Source organism: Myotis brandtii, unplaced genomic scaffold (genome assembly GCF_000412655.1).
Source record: "Myotis brandtii unplaced genomic scaffold, ASM41265v1 scaffold133, whole genome shotgun sequence".
Classification (NCBI taxonomy): domain Eukaryota; kingdom Metazoa; phylum Chordata; class Mammalia; order Chiroptera; family Vespertilionidae; genus Myotis; species Myotis brandtii.
In genome coordinates, this window is record NW_005354718.1 from 2290062 (window position 1) to 2308159 (window position 18098).

The window sequence follows — 18098 nt, forward strand, 5'->3', positions numbered from 1 at the left end:
CCAGCTGCCCAGGGCGACCGCACCCGCCTTCCAGGTGTGTCGCATCACCGCTCGGCCCTCGACCCGCCGCCGTCCCCCTCAGTACCACGCCTTTGGCTGCCCGCATGGTTGCGCCCACGCAGATGTATGTCTGGCAGCCGCTGCGTTGGCCGGCGATTTGTCTTTCGAAGAATACGCCTTTTTAAATTTATTTAGAGTCCCCCCTCACGGCTTCGTAGTCACTGCTGTGCCCGAGGCCCCGGCGTGCACCCAGGCCTGTGGCGGCTCTGAGTGTTTTGTGTGTGTGGTCCGTTGACCTTGAGTTTGGGTCGAACGAGTTGCCCCCGGATTGTAATCGGAGTCCGTGTGGCGCACGTCCCCGGCCGCCCGCCCTGCGTCCGTCCGTCCCCCTCCCACCTCCGACTGGGAAGGACGGGCAGCAGCTTTGTCCTTGTGTGACCTGACGGCTTCCTGATGGCGCATTCATCGCGGCCGGCTCTGCGTCTCGGTGGAATTCTCCTTGTTGTTTTCCAGAACTAGAGTCAGCGTACAGTTTTTACTTCTTTGTGTGTGTGTGTGGAGAGAATGGGTTTTGGGAATTATTAGTGTAGTATGTGTAACGTGGTGGGGTTGCAAAGTATAATACTGTCAGGCATCTGTGTTCGATTCTTGTTTAACATTATGGGGCAGCTCTTCGTTGTAATTTGGATTGTTGTGACCCTGCGGTCAGTCTTTGAGTTAAACTCTTGGGAGAGTTCCTGTTACCGGGGTTATGAGTTGGTGAAGCTCGTGGAAAAGTGGCATGTGAGTCGGGTCCAGTTCAAATGACAGGTCATAATAAAGCGAATGTTTCTGGTGTGCTCTTTGCCGGCCCTGGCTTTAGCAGAGCTGAAAATACCGGGTAAAGGACTTTTAAATAAGATCTTTCTTTTGGTTTTGTCGGGAGTAGGTTTTGTTTTATTTTGTGTTTTTTTTTTCATTTCATCAAGAAGATAGGGGCAGAGGAAGGAGGAACGTTCTTCCCTCTGCCTTTCAGAGGGGAGTGGCCATCTGCACTAAAGCAAAGGTCCTTTGTGGGGGAAGAGGGTCCACAGCATCATCTTTAAAGGGGACATTGTTTCGTAGTAACCCGAGAACCACTGCTCCAAGAGCTTTGCATATTTATCACATTAATGCCCGTGCAGGTGGACAGTAGTAACTTCTTTCTGATGATTCCTTCTGAATAGTGTTTGATAGTGATGATGTTTTATGTTTTTTAGAAAAGCTTGATTCACTTGAGTAATTTTGCACAAGAATGCTTATAGCACAAGTGAGGGCTGTATCCTTACTGTAATGCTCTTTTTATTTTTTCTTATCACAGGAAGAACATTTTCCTTGACTTTCAGGTGCTTTTATATTCATCTCGAAAAGAAAAAATTCTGAACTCAGGATTTGGCAAGTGAGTAATAGTGGCTAATGCTTCCAAATACTGTTTAATCACCTTGAAAATAGCTGGATAGAAGTGGGACAAGAATCATTGGCTCCAACAGAAGATGAACATCAAAAGTGACCATAAATAATTGATATTCAAGCTTAACCTTTTATTTTCAGTAATGGTGATGTATTAAGTAAAAAAAAAGAAAGAAAGAAAGAAAGAAAGAAAAGAGATACTTAATCATTAGCCCAAACCATTTTACTGGGTAAAAAAGAATGATTTAATTAGATTGAAAGAGTTTGACTGATAAAATATGTTATTAGGCAAATTTTAGAATATATTCACTTAAGTTTTAATTTTAGGTAAGTATTGATACTGTAATATTTAATTTCTAAAGCTTTTCAGTACTTCTTTTTTTCCCCAGTGTGAGTCTATTCTCTGCCAAGTGTTGATATCTTCTGAATTTACTGCAGAAGTAGGTGTGTGTTTTTTTGTGGAAAGAATGAGTTTTGGGAATTACTAGTGTAATTTGTGTAATGTGGTGGGGTTGCAAAGTATAATACTATCAGGCATCTGTATTATATGAGAGTACTTACTGCCTCAAAGAGCAAGAGGCAGTATGTACTCAGTTGACAATATCTTATCTGTAAAATAGGGTTCTTACCTACTGTATTAGTTTCCTAGTGCTGCCATAACAAAGTACCACAAACAGTGACTTAGGACAACAGAAATTCATTATCTCACGGTTTTGGAAATCAGACACTAGGAAAGAATCTGTTCCAGGCCTTCTAGCTTTTGGTAGTTCCTTGGCTTATGGCATTATAACTCCACGTGTTTGTTTGTTTTTTAATCCTCACCCAAGGATATTTTTTCCATTGTTTTTATTTTATTTTGTGTTTGTGTGTGTTTTTGTTTTTGTTTTTTTTTTAGAGAGAGTTGAAGGGAGGGAGGAGAGAGAAACATTAATGTGAGAGACACACATACACACCCTGACTGGGGCCAGGGATGGGGCCAGGGATCGAGCCTGCAACTGAGATACGTGCCCTTGACCAGGCATCGAACTTGCGGACCCTTTGGTCCCAGGATCAGTGCTCTAACCATTGAGCAACCGACCAGGGCTATAATTCTAGTCTTCACATAGTATTCTTGCTGTGTGTGTCTGTGTTCTAAATTTTCCTTTTTATAAGGACCTCATCTTAACTAATTACATGTGCAATGGTTATTTCCAAATAAGGTCACATTTTGAGGTACTGGGGCCTAAGATTTCAACATGAATTTGCGGAGGTCACAGTTTAGCTCATAGCATCTACTTAGTCATATGCCTTGATTGTGTTGTATGAAATCATTCAATGTACAACTGCTTTAAGGATTAAAATCTTGTAAACCCCTTTCATAAGGTACTTAGAGTAGTCAAAACCATAGAGATAGAAAGTAGAATGATGATTGCCAGGGGATGCAGGGAGGAAAATAAGGAGTTATTTAATAGGTAACGGAGTTTCAGTTTTGTGAGATGAAAAGAGTTCTGAAGATGGATGGTGGTGATGGCTTCACAACAACATGAATTTACTTAATAACACTAACTCTTAAAAAAGGTTAAGATGATAAATTTTATGTTACATGTATTGTACCATAATTTTAAAATATTGAAAAAAAAAGTAAGTAAAAAACTCCAACTGTATGTGTCAATATTAAGAAAAGGAATAAAAATTGATGGGGCAAAATTCCCTTTAGGTGATATCTTTATCATATGCCTTTAGAGGGAAGGCTTTATTGCTTGGATTTAGAACCTTAAGTCCAGGTCGACAGAAATAGCAACTTGATATTGGTATAGCACAATACTGATTTACATACCCAGCTAAGGAAACTGATGTAGGTGCTTCTGTACTCACAGGAAGCTTGAATTCTGGATACGGAATGATCTCGTATACATTAAAGGGAAAAACAAAGGTGCAGAACCAGGAGTATAGTGTGCTTTCATTTGTGGGGAAGAAATAAAGTTACTTATACAGATGTTATGTAACCATAGAATATCTCTAAAAGGATATGCAGGAAATACTGTATACCACCCTCTGGCAATGGGTAAAGAGACACCTGGTTGGTAGTGTTGCTCTTACATAAGTCAAGGGAAAAGTAGATATATATAGTCTTTAGTTCATCCTAACTTGATGCCTATGTTGGTGGCCAATAGAAACAACAGAAATTTATTGTCTCACAGTTTTAGAAATCAGACATCCACCTTTTTCATGCTTGGGGCACATAAAACAAACAACTGTATACTCTATTTCACCTTTTCCTATCATGTGCATTTGTCATCTTTCAAGGAAATAATTAAAAATACCCAAAGAAAGAAGCATGCAATAAATAATTGATAAATGACTGAGAAGTTAAGTTTTTGCCTTAGGCAGTAATTTTACATTAGTAGAGTCTATCCATATCTGAGAACAGAGACTGTCCAGCAAGCCTAGTACTTTTTTTTTTTAATAAGACACTTAAAAATGGAATTTGAATGACAATGATATCCATTGTGTTTTGTGAGATGTTCTAAATTTACTATTTACATAGAGAAGTAAGAAAGGAGTACTTGAGTCCCATGTCATTAGAGGAAGCAAAGTGTATTAGTTATTTATTGATGCATAACAAATTGTCCAAAATTTAGTGGATTAAAACTACATTATACATTTATTATCTCACAAATTTATGTGGGTCAAACATTAGGGAGCAGCTTAGTTGGGGGTTTCTGTCTTAGGGTGTCTTACAAGGTTGCAGTCTAGATACTGGCTGGGGTGGCAGTCATCAGATCTAATTCCATGGTGGCTCATTCACATGGCTGGCAAATTCATGTTGGTGATGGAAAACCTCAGTTCTTTCCAGTGTCAGTCTCTTCCAGAGTGCCATCGTAATACAATATATGGCTTCTCCATCTATGACCTTGCCTCAGAAGTTACTCACTATTACTTCCTCCTCCTCCTCCTCCTCCTGCTCCTCCTCCTCCTTGGTCTATTGGTTACTATTTTGACACCAACTAGTATACTTTGATACAATTCTGATACCATTTGGAGTTAATGCAGACCCCACAAGTCTAAAGGGCATGGTCCCAAACAGACTGCCCTTGCTTTATTTATTTTATTTATTTATTCCTCACCAGAGAGTATGTTTTTCATTGATTCTAGAGGGGTTGGGGAGAGGGAGAGAGAAACATTGATAGATTGCCTCCTGAACTCACCTGGACTGGAACTGCAGCCTAGGTATGTGCCTGACCAGGTATCAAACCTGAGACTGAGCCACACTAGACAGAGCTGCCCTAAAATTTTTATTTATTTATTTATTTATTTATTTATTTATTTATTTATTTATTTATTTAAAAAACGAGGCCTGGTGCACAAAATTTGTGCATGGGTGGTGGTGGTGGGGTCATCCCTCAGCCTGGCCTGAATCCTCTCTCAATCCAGGAACCCTCGGGGGATGTCCGACTGCCGATTTAGGCCAGATCCCACAGGGATCCCTGCAGGATCAGGCCTAAACCAGCAGTCGGACATCTCTCTCACAATCCGGGACCACTGGCTCCTAACTGCTCACCTGCCTGCCTGATCGCCCCTAACCACTCTGCCTGCCTGCCTGATCGCCCCTAACTGCTCGCCTGCCTGCCTGATCGCCCCTAACCACCTCTGCCTTAGCCCCTGCTGCGGCGGCTTCATCCGGAAAGACGTCCGGAAGGTTGTTCAGCTGTCCGATCTAATTAGCATATTACCCTTTTATTATAGATAGGTTTTATTGATTTTTTTTTTTTTTTTTTTTTAGAGAGAGAGGAAGGGAGAAGGATCGAAAGATAGACACATCAGTGAGAGAGAAACAGCATCGATTGGCTGCCTTCTGCATGTCCCCTACTGGAGATGGAGCCTGCAACCCCAGGCACGTGCCCTCACTAGGAATTGAACTGGTGACCTCTTGGTTCCTGGGTCAACACTCAACCACTGAGCCACACTGGCTGGGCTGCCCTCCCTTTATTTTTTATTTTTAAATACATTTTTATTGATTTCAGAGGGGGAGGAGAGATAGAAACATCAATGATAGAGAATCATTGATTGGCTGCCTCCTCAACACCCCACATTGGGGATTGAGCCCACAACCCGGGCATATGCCTTGACCAGGAATTGAACCATTACCTCCTAGTTCATATGTTGACACTCAACCACTGAGTCATGTCGCCAGGGCACTGTTCTTTTAAGTGCCAGTTACACATTGGAGGATTCCCAGGCCACCTGAATTTCTGTTCAACTCTGCAAATTTCAGGGTTCCCATGACCCTGTCAAAACCAACTTTTGGTTTTGTTGAATCTCTATTTTTTTTCCATTTTATTTAACTCTGCTCTAATTTTCCCCCTTCCTCCTTGCTAGCTTTCCATTTAGTTTATTCTTTTTATTTTTTTTAATATATTTTATTGATTTTTTACAGCGGGGAAGAGAGAGGGATAAAGAGTTAGAAACATCGATGAGAGAGAAACATCGATCAGCTGCCTCCTGCACACTCCCCACTGGGGATGTGCCCACAACCAAGGTACATGCCCTTGACCGGAATCGAACCTGGGACCCTTGAGTCCACAGGCCGGTGCTCCATCCACTTAGCCAAACCGGCTAGGGATAGTTTATTCTTTTTCTAGTTACTTAAGATATAAAGTTAGGTTGTTGTTTTGAGATCTCTTTTTTTTTTTTCTCCATTGATTTTTAGAGAGAGTGGAAGGGGGGGGGTGAGAGAGAGAAACATCAGTGTAAGAGACACATCAATTGGTTGCCTCCTTCACACGCCCCAACCAGGGCCAGGGATCGAGGTACATGCCCTTGACCGGAATTCTTTTACCATGTCAAGAAATTATTAAAAATACAGGTACTTTGAAAAAAAAAATACAGGTACTTCTCCGAACACCGGGCCGGGGGCGGCGGGGGGCAGGGAAGAGGCAGCTGCTGCCTCTTCCCTGCCCCGCCCAGCTTCTCCTTGTTGGCATTTAATTTGCATATCGCCCCGATTAGCCAATGGGAAGCTTAGCAAAGGTACGGTCAATTACCATGTTTGTCTATTATTACATAGGATAGCCCTGTTGCCCATAAGGTTCTAAAGGCCTGCCTGTGTATCGGCTATATTTTTTCCTTCTGCTGCTTTAGCAACAAATGCAAATTCTGCAGTTCTCTTCCTTCAGATATAATTCTGAATTAATTTACAATTGCCTGTCATATGTTTTGAATCAGAACTGTCTTGTCTTCAACCAAAAGAGGTTATTCAAATTCAGTTTAGAGCTGAGGTGTTATATATACAGGGTATCCCCCCAAAAGTGTATATACAATGTCTGTAGATTCTATTACATTTTGAAAATGAAATGTATTTTTAATAAACACTGCCTTTATAATCATTCAAAATGTGCATACATTTTTTGGGGACACTCTGTATATGACATACTACAAATGGAGGGTCAACCCTATCAAGGTAGCTAATAAATTTTTTAAAATAGAGGGTTAGGAAGACTAATTGCTATTGGCCATTTTTGTAAGCCAAAGTACTTTAAGCTCTTGATATGTATTTGACTTATTTATGTATTTATTTTAATCCTCTCTTGATGATATACTTATTGGTTAGAAAGAGGGAAAGTATGGGGAGTTGAGAAATAAACATCGATGTGAAAGAGAACATTGATTGGTTGCCTTCTGTCTGTGCCCTGACTGGAAATTGAGCCTGCAACTTTTTGATGTATGAACCACACTCTAGTCGTCCAAGCCACACTGGCCTGGGCTGACTTTTTTATTATAAAGTATACATAAAATACAATTTGTCATTTTAATCATTTTTAAATGTACAATTCAGTGGCATTTAAGTGCATTCACATTGTTGTGCAGCCATTACCACTATTTCTAGAACTTACTCATTATCCCAAACATCAGTACCTGTTAATCAGTAATTTCCCATTCCACTTCTTCCAGCCCCTAGTAACCTCTATTCCACTCTCTGTTTATATGTATTTGCATATTCTAGGTACCTCATGTAAGTGGAATTATACAATATTTGTTCTTTTTTGTCTGACATTTGCCGAGATTTGCAATTTAATGAGTGTTATGTTTAGCAGCAATGAACTGCTAATGTTTTGTTTTGTTTTGTTTTTAATATTTTATTGATTTTTTACAGAGAGGAAGGGAGAGGGATAGAGAGCTAGAAACATCGATCAGCTGCCTCCTCCCCCCCCCCCACTGGGGATGTGCCCGCAACCAAGGTACATGCCCTTGACCGGAATTGAACCTGGGACCTTTCAGTCCGCAGGCCGACACTCTGGTTAGGGCTACTGCTAATGTTTTTACATGCTTGCATTTGGTGATCATGATACATACAGTACATATTTTTTATGTATAGTTATATTTTATAAAATTTTTGTTGTTCAAGTTGTTCTTTTTTTTTTTTTTTTTTTTTTGTAAATATATTTTATTGATTTTTTACAGAGAGGAAGGGAGAGAGATAGAGAGCTAGAAACATCGATGAGAGAGAAACATCGATCAGCTGCCTCCTGCACATCTCCTACTGGGGATGTGCCCGCAACCCAGGTACATGCCCTTGACCGGAATCGAACCTGGAACCTTTCAGTCCGCAGGCCGATGCTCTATCCACCGAGCCAAACCGGTTTCAGCAAGTTGTTCTTATATAGTTCAAGATAATTCAAAATAAGATGATTCATACGATTTTGAGAATTGAGTATTTAGACATCAAATTTGGAGTACAATACTACTTTTAAACACAAATATTTACAGCCATAAAATCATTTTGACTGTAAAAACTTGGAGTATATTACTTTATTTGCATAAGAGGAAATTAATGTGTATATCTCAGTTTATATAAGTTTTTGTATAAATCTTTTTTGTATCATACTTACATATTTTTTTCTGGCTACTGCTTCTGCTTTTCTGGTGATGATACTGAATTGGGTGTTATGGTTGCACATTTTCTTTTAGACAGTGTATAATTCAAAATATTTTCTCTCTCTGTGTTAAATACTATTTTTAAAAGTAAGCTTATACAGAAGTACCTGTTTTAATCTTTCTGTTTTTATTTTGTATTTCTAGGTATTTCTGTGTTGTCTTCTGGAGTGGGGAGTCCTGCTTCTTCTGTCTACCCACTTCCGTATCTTGAAATGCGGATATCCCTCCTCTACATTTTACCTCCATGTTTTGGATTGCAAAAGATTGCTTTTCTTTTTCTTCCCACCTCTCAAATTTAACACAGAGAAGCTCCTAGGATGCAGTCATCATGCCAACTTCTCCAAGAAGAAAGAAGCAACTGACATGTTTCTTCTGCCAATTGCTTACTTGTAAAGAAATTATTTTGCAAGCTGAAGGGTGATGTTTAATTTGAAACTGGTGCTTAGATGGTGGTATTTGTGAATTTTTTACCTTTTATTCCCAGCAAGAAGACTATATAAATAGCTAGTGTGGGTGTGACATCAGGGTTTGTTTCGTTTTTTTAATGTCTTCCCATTTTAGCCACTATCATAAACAGTCAAGACTGCAGCAGTAAATTTCAGATGTGTTGTAATTTGAAATGAAAGAGATGCTAATATATATATATAAATCCTGGCTCAACCTGTGACATAGATGAACTGGATAAGAACAAAGGTCCAGCTTTGCAGTGAAACCTTTGATGTGATAAAGAAGCACAAAAACAGAATATCACAAAGTTAATTTCATATATAAATAAGTCATCACAGTCTCTGTATAAATATATATTTTAACATGTAAATCCACTTTTTTTTTTTTTTAATGAGAAGAGGGATTTTTCTCCCAGAGAAGGAACCTATTCTTTCTCAGAAGTCTTTGGACATTTGGTATTGTAAAAATTTTTCTTTTTTTCTTCTAAGGAAGGACCATATTGTGCTAACCCAATGAATGCATGCTTGGGTTTAGTGAAGGTTGGTAAAGGAAACAAAAGCTTTGAGTCCAGTGTTGGAACCCTTTTCACCTCCTTGGGATGAGAGGCTGCTGTATTACAAATTACTTCATTCTCTTTTGTGGAGTTTTATATAGCACTTGGGACTTTTTCCCTATTGCTAAGGCTGGAAGAAAGGTGACATAAGTAGATTTTCTGTTCAGAAGATGTGATGGACCCTCCAGTATGACCTGCCTTCAACTTTGGACATGGAGGAATGGGGAGGGGTTGGGGGAGGGTGAGAAAATGTTCATATAACTCCCTTCTCCTAAGAAAATGAAGCAAAAAAAGCCTTATACATCCACCTGGCTTTATGACGTTTTACATTCATAGCTCTATTTTGTTGTAAAAGTATAAATAACTTTCCTTTGACCCAAGATCAATACTTGGATGTTTGATTGCTTTTTCTAGATGATAGCTGTAATGTTAGGCAGAAAAGGCTGGGACTCAGGTAACTTCCCATTTTCATCAGAGAATGGGCCTCAGAAGCAATGTTCCCAAACATGTGTTTGGATCAGTATAAATTTAGAAGAAATTCAGGTCTAAAGAAAACCTCAAAAAAAATAGTTCCAATAAGAAATATGGATCTTCCTTTCCCTTAAAACTTACACTATATGGTGAATAGACTATAGTATAAAGCTGTTCTTGCTTCAAGGTCAGCAGAGGACCAGTGTATGAATTGTCAGGTCTTTACATGAGAAGAATGAGACCATTATGGGTCTTTGTTATTTGAGAAAGAATTTAAAGCCTCTTAGGAACAAATCATCTTAGGTCATGTCTGTTATTTAGGGACTGCTTGCCCAGGGCCATACATGCTGTTACGCTGAAAACAGGCAGATTTACCAAATTTGAGAGTGATAGGACTGGCCCAGAATAGAAATGTTGAGCACCCTTGATAATTAGTTTAATTGGTCAACCAATCTGAATTGGCATAAGAAAACTTTTGAGTAAAGATTATATAGATAAAATGTGATTTTCCTTAATTGAGGGCAATTACTGAGTGGTAAAGCATAGAAGTAACTGGATAAAGGTAGTTTAAATTTTTCTCTACGTAACTTCCCAGCCACTTCCTGATTCCTAATATTTTGGAATTATTAATAGCAGAATGGAATTTACATACTCTATTTGGGTCCTGTTGGTATATTGAGAATATCAAATGGAGAATTTGTATCTTCAGTTGTCTATTACCCATCTTCCTGGTGTCCTTTTGGCAACTTTTTAGGTAGAACTACTTGGCTAGAAATAAGGAACCCTGTACAATCAGAACCAGTGAAAACATCTCTGGCTCACTTGTCTGAAATATGTATCAGACTCAACTTCCTTAGTTGCTTTATGTTTTTTTCATTTCATAGCTAAGGAAACTACTGTTTAATGTTCTTTCAAGTTGTTGCGCCTCTTGTCAGCAGATGGCATTTAACAAAACGCGTATATTCCAGTTGTATTTGCCCAGTGTTTATTTAATACATCTACATTGGTTTTTTCCTGGTTTGGTCCCCTTCTTGATGGCAAAAGTTATCATTTTCGGCAGGACTATGCCTCAATCGATAGCTGTGCCTGCTTCCTTTCCTTTGTGCATCCATGTTAGCTGGCAATTGTTTTTTGTGTTTTTGTTTTGTTTTTTTAAGTTTAAAACGGGATATGTGCAATAGAAATATATATATATGTATATTTTAATACTTGTGGACAAATGTTACAAGTTGTTTCAGAACAACAAAATCACCAATGTCTTCCATTTTGAGATGTGTATAGTTTTGTAAGCATTAGTGCTTGGTAGCATATTGTAGTGCCATGTTAGGGGTTAGTGCATGAGCCTAGTAACAATTTAAACTTCAGGATGAATTATTATAATAACCAATAGTGTAAAAAGTGGAAAATTGAGAACTTTTCTTTCATAAGTTTCTGTATCCATGATATTCTCCCTGGGGAGAGGAGATTAGGCCAAAAAGACTCATTTATGAATAGTAAAGTGGGGTCACAATGTGAAATACTGTATTTGAGGATATTTAAGCTTTTCATGAGGTAGCTGGAAACCAGCTGTCTGTGTGTCTTATGAAACCTCAAATCAAAATGTGGCCCCATTTCATGATTCTGCTTTGCTCAGTTTTAGGTGAGATTGTTCTTATGCTTTTTTCACATTTTATGTCTTTTAGGTTTATAATTTTCCCACTCCTTTTGCATCAGGAAATAATTTTGCACGTCTTACTGAGATGCTATGTTCATTGCTTGAGTGCTTTTCTAATCTGCAGTCTACTTACACTTCCTGTCTGCAGCATGCCATGTGTCAGTAGTTTAGAGTGTCCTAGATTAATTTGTCAGGGGCTTTTCCTATTTCCAAATTTGCTGAATTGTGTATTGTTGGGATTCTAGACCTTTTCATGGAATTGGAAATGTAGCCAATAGAGCCTACCTAAGTTGCCATGTAATAACTAACTTTGCTTGGTTATAGTAAGCCTCCTCAGACAGCTTTCACTTTTCTACTTTCCTTGTAGATATAAAAGTTATTTTTATTCTGAAAGCATAAGATAGCGTCATGTAGAAAAGAAATTCCTACCTCTAAAAGCTGCCTTGAGAACTTGTAAATGGCAGTTTTCTGAGGTGATTTTTAAATCTCTTAGGGGAGTCCAGGATTTATTCACAGGTTCTATAGTTAGCATGATAGGAAATGCAAAACTAGTTTAATGTGTGTCTGATGTAGAAGCAAGCTTAGACTCTTCTGCAGCAGATCTCCAGGGACCCAGATTTAGATGCTCATAGTGTACTTTAAGTAGTTGTACTCTTGGCTCAAGTAGTTTAGTGCCTGCGAGAATCCATTTCTGAAAAGTATTTAAATACTTTTTTAATACCTCTGAAAAGGTAATGAATACAAAATAGCACAGTATATAGGAAAGGATATTTCCTATTGAAAAAAAAAAGCCATAAAACGAACTAATAATTTCAAGAGGTAGAATTTTAGCAATAACAATTTTAGCATGTATAGTAAGTTGGATAACAAGGTTGTACAGTAGAATAAGTATTACTAGAGTTTGTGAGGCTCTATGGTCAAGAGTTGTACAAAAGGAAATTTGTACAAAAGGAAAAAGATGCTAGGTAAAGAGCATATAAAAGGTACTTTTAAAAACTATGAGTGTATATGAATATATCAGTGAGAAATAGCAACTTTTATGTAAATTAAAGGTTAAAGATCCTATTTGCTTTCTAGAACAGAGGGTTAGAGCCATTGAATGAACTATTTCTACTGCTTAACCTGGAAACAAATGTTTCTTCTCTTACTGATGAAGAAACCCCACTGAAGCCATCATGTGGGGATCTTGCTTATGATGTTTTTTTAGCATCACACTAATAGCATACTTTTTGCTTTGTCACCTTATCTTTCTCCATTAGTTTCCTGGGTGCATTTTTAAAAAGGAAAAGTTTGTTGTGTATATGTATTTAGGGTTAACAAGAACTTGGATAGCTGGTAACCTCATGCCTATGGTTAGTTTAGGGCAGTGATGGTGAACCTATAACACGCGTGTCAGAGGTGACATGCAAACTCATTTTTTTGGTTGATTTTTCTTTGTTAAACGGCATTTAAATATATAAAATAAATATCAAAAATATAAGTCTTTGTTTTACTATGGTTGCAAATATCAAAAAATTTCTATATGTGACACGGCACCAGAGTTAAGTTAGGGTTTTTCAAAATGCTGACACGCCGAGCTCAAAAGGTTCGCCGTCACTGGTTTAGGGAGTTAAGATTTAAAGGTATAAAACAAAAGGATTAAAGAAAATAGCCAGAGACAGTATGTTGGTGTTTTTTTTTAAACCTTGTCTAAAGTAGATGTGCTAGGCCAATAGCCTGTGACTACTTACTTTAACAAGAACCCAGCAAACTAGTTTCTTGATGAGGAATCATGCAGCTCACATCAGGATATAAGAGTAGAATGAAGGTGACTTCTTACTCCCTTTTACCGCATGTCATCTTGGCCATTTAGCACTTTGAAGATCCCTGAAAAGATGTGGTCTATGTTCCCTTGTTTTTCAAGGGGAAAAACAACTAAAAGATAAGTGGAGAAGATCAACAAATACAGTGCCTCTTGAATATTTAATTCTTACATGGCAACTCTAAAGGATAGGGAGGCTATATTAAATTGATTATAGCTTCTTTTTAAATGTCCTAAACCATCAGTTGGTGTTAAAGACATTGGAATAACCAAGCAATATTCAGACATCTGCATGATCATGAGACACCAGGTGTATTACTGTGATGTCAACAATTTAGTTACTTAGAACAATTAAAGATTACCCTTAACAGCCAAGTTAATAGTTCCAAATGCTAAAATATGCTACAAATTTTTGTAGTTTCAAAGTATGCGGTTAATTAGTTTTCAGTGTTGTGGTCTCATGTTTACTTTTAGTGTATCTGTGATATGCAAAATATGAAGAGACCCTTGGCCTCCAGGAGTTTACATTATCATGGTGCTGCTGGTGCGAGCAAATTATTTCTAGTTTATTCAGAACATTGCTTGGCTATTTAGTCATACCATATTTGGAAGGATCCCTTGATCAACAGTTTTCAGAAGCAGAGGGCTATGCTAAATTTCAGGGCATTGATTTTGAGTTTACATTATATTAGCTCTGCTATTTTTAAACTCCTTTTCCCCTGGGAACTGTGCAGGTTATGCTCTTAATGTGAATCAGAAAGAAAAAAAAAAAACTATTCTAAGAGCATCTTCACCATCCCTAAACCACCATGCTCCTCTATTCTATAGCAGTCAATAAATGGCCAAGAAAACTCCAGAAGACTGTACATCTCTCAATTCTCTTTCTTTTCCCAGAAGCTTTGCATCATTTTCTACCCAGAAGGACCAGGATTTGCAATTAAGCCTTTATAACTGAATAGTCGTCCTAATTTTAACTTTTGTGTGTGACTCTTGTACCTGGATTCTGAAGTAGCATTGTGATAGATGTGGAGCATCTGCCTGCATTTCTAAGCAATCACTTTATTAATATCCATTTTTGGTTGACATTTTGCATGTATCTTTGTTATTCTAATTCTTATAAATCAAGGGGTTTACTCTGCATGTTTATTAAAACTGAGTCTGGATGAAAGTGCAAGCAATAGTGGCAGACCCATAACTCTGATTTTAGAGTACTAATATTTTAATGCATGAATGAAAATGTCTAGTATTAAGTGGTTAATAGTAATTATATATGCATTTATTAATGAAGCAATAGAGACTTAAACCAATAGCTTGAATTTATTGTTTGGATTACTAGTTTACATTTTCTAACTAAAGATGATCTTACTTCCATTAAAAATGGAAGCTACAAGATAAACAGGGGCAACCATAAGACATTCAAACTGTCAGGAATAGAGCATAACAGTGCTCATCACCCTCTAACCTCTTGCCTGATTCCATTAGTCCCCAAGCATGTTTAAAAACAATACAAAAGGCACAAACTAAGCATGTGGAATAAATAAATAAGCTGCTATAGTTATAATCAGAAAAGGTGCAGAGTTTCATAAAGGATAGGGGATAGTGTGGAGTTAAAAACAAGTAGATACAGGGTTTGTCTGGTAAAGTTATGTGGCTTAAATTTGCATCTCATTACTAGTATCTTGGCAGTGAATAGAGGCAGTTGCACACATTTTATATGTTTCAGGATTTTCAGATAAGTAGGCAACTCTTCTGGGTTGTACTGATATTGACTGGCCATAAAGGATCCCAGCAAAAAAACTTTCATTTTGTGGAAATAGTCCTGAAAATATTAACATATCTGTGGTTTGGTTTCTCTTTTGTTACTGTATTACATTAACATTATTTTGTTATTATTTTTTTAATAGCCAGAGTTTTATTCTTGATGTTTTGATCAGGCTGCATAATCTGCCTGAAGTTTTTGATGCCAAGTAAACAGGAGCAAGTTTTTACTTTTATGTTTATTCTAATAGCTTAAAGTTTTGGACAATTCCTAACTTTGGAATAATCCTTATAAGTCCAAGTGATTGTGATGAATAATGTAAATGGGAGTAATTATATCTAAAAGAGGCCTAAACAGGATTAGACTAGATACTTTGCTATGGGATTTCCCTCCAGATACCTTTGGAAATTTGTAAATGTAATGGTAACTTTTCAGTAGTTTACAACGGAATTAGAGTATGGTCATCACAGTGTCTGGTTTCCAAATATAGGAAGTGAGATGTCATATCCCATATGTAAAGTTTCTCTTTGCCACTTATTAATAACATGCCTATCAACCAATGAAGATTTAAGGACAGTTTCTCTAAACTCTGTTCCCATTATTCCACTAAGGCATATTAAAGGTTATTAGAAAAACAAAAACCATAGATTTCTCCAGGAATCCATACTCCTAAGCCTCCCTTTTAAGTCAGATATTTTAGGGTTACTAACAATTTCCAAAAGATTTTATCTCTTGTGGTGATGGTCAGCCATGCCATCAATTCAAATATATTTTTCTCCCAGGGACAAAAGATATTCTGGCAATACATTATCATCAGTCCTTAAGCAATAGCGGTCATCTTGGCGTTTACCTTAAAATCACCCATCACTAAGAATCACGTTAGAGTATCCGTTACATAGGGTTTTATGTGCTACCTGTCCTTTTAAGTACAGTTGTTGCTCATTGTTTTTACTTGCTATTCTGCATCTTCTCCATTACACCAGTGATATAGGCGATAATGTTAAAAGAATTTCATTGAATGTTTAAAGTATTACAAAAGCAGCTTGCTTTTTAATCTATGCATCTTTGGGATTTTAGAAAAGATTTTATTGTTTTCTAAAGATTTTATGTAAAAAGGAACTACTTTAAGGATTGGAAACTCTGCACCTGTGTATATATATATATTTTTTGGCAATAAAGCAGCATGGGCTGAGAATGCACTGAAATGTCACTGTGTTGTTCCTTGGAATGGGTAATTTCTAATAAATAATGCAGTAAATTAGGAGGATGGGAAAAGGAACCTATACACAGACCTGTCCTAAGGCAGACTCCAGGTACCTGAGTTGTGGTTTTTGTTGTCCAAGTGAACAGGCAGCCATTTGAAGAAAGAGACATTTATTTATCTGTTTTCAAATTGAAAGAACATTTATTTAGAAAGTTACAGAGGTAGTACAAGTGAGCCAGCTGAGCTGCGTAGGCTCAGGAAACATTCCAACGGCAGTAGAAGGGCCCTTGGAGTTTAGCAGAAAGACAAAGGTAACGTGCCTGGGGGGAAGAAGAGGGGTAAGGAAAAGGCATGGGCATGCTCCAGAGAATGAGAGCATGCCAAGAGGCATCCCATTTAAATTGATGCCAATCCCCTTTTACTTTGGGGGACAGCCTTACGCTATGTCTGTGAGCCAGTTTCTGGTAAGGAAATAGTGACCTATGTATAACAACTATAATAACGACACAACTATTGCAGGGAATCCTTCCTAACTGAAATAGATAAAACATTTAAGATCCTTTTATATTTAATTAAATGTTGGCTAAGTTAAAGAGATTTTAATACTCTAATAAGAACAGATGCTTCCCCTTGATTAAGATGAAAGGAAAGGAGTTTTTTCAAGTAAAAAATTAGGCCTTACAAACTTCCTTGGGATTGAATATTGTAAATGAAGAGGAACAAAAGCTGTGTGGTTTTGTGGTGTGACTAATGCAATAAATCAAGAGAGTATTTAACATACACTTCCTGAAACACTCCACTCCCAGGTACTATGCTAGATCTTGGGCTTAAAATAATTAAGATGGCCCGGCTGGCATGGCTCAGTGGTTGAGGATCAACCTATGAATCATGATTTGATTTAGATCAGAGCACATGCCCAGGTTGTAGGCTCGATCCCCAATGTGGTTTGAGCAGGAGGCAGCTGATCAGTGATTCTCTCTCATCATTTATGTTTCTATCCCTCTCCCTCCCTCTCTGAAATCAATTTTTAAAAAAAAGATGGTTTTTAATTAAGGAACTCAAGAGTTTACAACTCAGCCGAACCAGTGTTGCTCAGTGTTTGACCATATAGACCCATTAACCAATAGGTCACTGGTCTGATTCCCAGTCAGGGTACATGACCAGGTTCTGAGCTCAATCCCCAGTAGGGGGAGGGTAGGAGGCAGCTGATTGATGTTTCCTCTATTCTCTCTCTAAAATCAATAAAAACCATTTTTTAAAAAGTTTACAACTCGGGACCTTCAATATGCAATTTTATCCTTTTTTTAAAAAAATATATTCTATTGATTTTTTACAGAGAGGAAGGGAGAGGGATAGAGAGTTAGGAACATCGATGAGAGAGAAACATCGATCAACTGCCTCCTGCACACTCCCTACTGGGTATGTGCTCGCAACCAAGGTACATGCCCTTGACCAGAATCGAACCTGGGACCCTTGAGTCTGCAGGCCGACGCTCTGTCCACTGAGCCAAACTGGTTAGGGCTGCAATTTTATTCTTATAATTACCTGGAATTTTGAAATTACTTTTATTCAACATATAGACAATGCTAACTGGTATCAAACTTTAGTACAGTAGCCTTAGAATCTCTTAATATCAGCCACACTATTAACTCTTATATCACCTAAAGCATGTTTAAAAAGTCAACTACTGCCCTAGGTGGTTTGGCTCAGTGGATAGAGTGTTGGCCTGTGAACTGAAAGGTCCCAGGTTCGATTCCAGTCAAGGGCACATGTCTGGGGTTGTGAGCTCGATCCCCAGTAGGGGGTGTGCAGGAGGCAGCCAATCAATGATTCTCATTATTGATCTTTCCGTCTCCCTTCCTCTCT

The 18098-nt window shown here is 38.0% G+C and overlaps 1 long non-coding RNA gene across 3 annotated transcripts; it reads left to right on the plus strand.

Moving 5' to 3' along the window:
* LOC102259756 lies at positions 1–9912 on the plus strand. Of its 3 annotated transcripts, none has more exons than XR_313242.2 (3): positions 1–34; positions 1340–1417; positions 8488–9912. It is a non-coding gene; the product is annotated as an uncharacterized LOC102259756 (long non-coding RNA). The 3 variants fall into 3 exon arrangements; XR_001360931.1 differs by lacking the exon at positions 1–34 and adding an exon at positions 50–526; XR_313241.2 differs by lacking the exon at positions 1–34 and adding an exon at positions 51–520.
* The last annotated feature ends 8186 nt before the right edge of the window (positions 9913–18098 follow it).